A 1,096-nucleotide genomic window follows, 5' to 3' on the forward strand; every position below is an offset into this window, starting at 1 on the left:
TTATATACCGCCCTTCAGGACAACTTAACACCCACTCAGAGCAGTTTACAAAGGTTGGTATTATTATCTTCATGACAATCACCCTGTGAGGTGTGCGAGGCTGAGAGAGCTCTGAGAAGCTGTGACTGCCCCAAAATCATCCAGCTGGTTTCAAATAGAGGAGTGGGGAATCAAACCCCTCTCTCCAGATTGGAGTTATGCCTCTCTTAACCGCTATACCAAACTGGCTCTCTCATCCTTGTGCAGAGGCCATGCTAATCTTCTCTATCATTCCAGTTTTAGTATTTGTGCTGCCGAAGTGACGACTGCACAATGACTGGGCTCATGAATATATAACTGTCTTTGAAACCACCCTCCTGTGCTGACTGTTCTGTCAAACTCCTATCTATAACAGGACTTCTTATATAAACTGAGGTAGTTTAAGCACATGTGAACTGTGCTTCAAGGTGAGCTGTTGTAGAATAGTGATTAAGTGGCTGGGCTGCAAATCAGGACTCTGTTAGTCTGAATCCTGCTACTCCTATGAGCTCAGTATGTGGTCTTGGGTAAGCCACTCCTCTCAGCCCCAGCTCCCCAGCTCAGTTGTGTGGATAACAATACACTTGTTCACCACTCTGAATGGGTTTAGTCCAGCCTGTTTGCTGTAGTGGCTGGACTAGGATCTGGGAGACCCAGATTCAACTGCCATAGAAACTCGCTACATGACCTTGGGTCATTCAACCTTTCTCAGCCTAACCTACCTCATAGAGTTGGTGTTATATGGATAAGTAGAGGAAGGGAGAGCAATGTTGCAGACCACTTTGTGTCACCATAAGAAAGAAAAAAAGGGTATAAATAAATGAAAGGGTCCCCATTAGGAGGAAATATTCTCATATGCATTGTTGGTAGAAGAAGACTTATGGCAATCCAAAAAAGCAGATAGTGACCACATAGAGAACAGATTAGGGTTATATACTCTTATATGATACCACCCATTCATATCTAAAACAAGGTACAGTGAAGTCTATTTTTCAATAAGAATAGAATCAGTAGGTGAGGGGAGCTAAATCCTACCTCCTATTACTCTTCTTCCATCCTGCTTCTAAACCAGACAAAA

The 1,096-nt window shown here is 43.2% G+C and overlaps 1 pseudogene; it reads right to left on the bottom strand.

The window, feature by feature from the left end:
• Positions 1-232: 232 nt before the first annotated feature.
• On the bottom strand, positions 233-306 carry LOC129325362 (U6 spliceosomal RNA; annotated as a pseudogene).
• Positions 307-1,096: the final 790 nt, after the last annotated feature.

The sequence above is a fragment of the Eublepharis macularius genome, chromosome 2 (assembly GCF_028583425.1).
Source record: "Eublepharis macularius isolate TG4126 chromosome 2, MPM_Emac_v1.0, whole genome shotgun sequence".
In the NCBI taxonomy this organism is placed as follows: domain Eukaryota; kingdom Metazoa; phylum Chordata; class Lepidosauria; order Squamata; family Eublepharidae; genus Eublepharis; species Eublepharis macularius.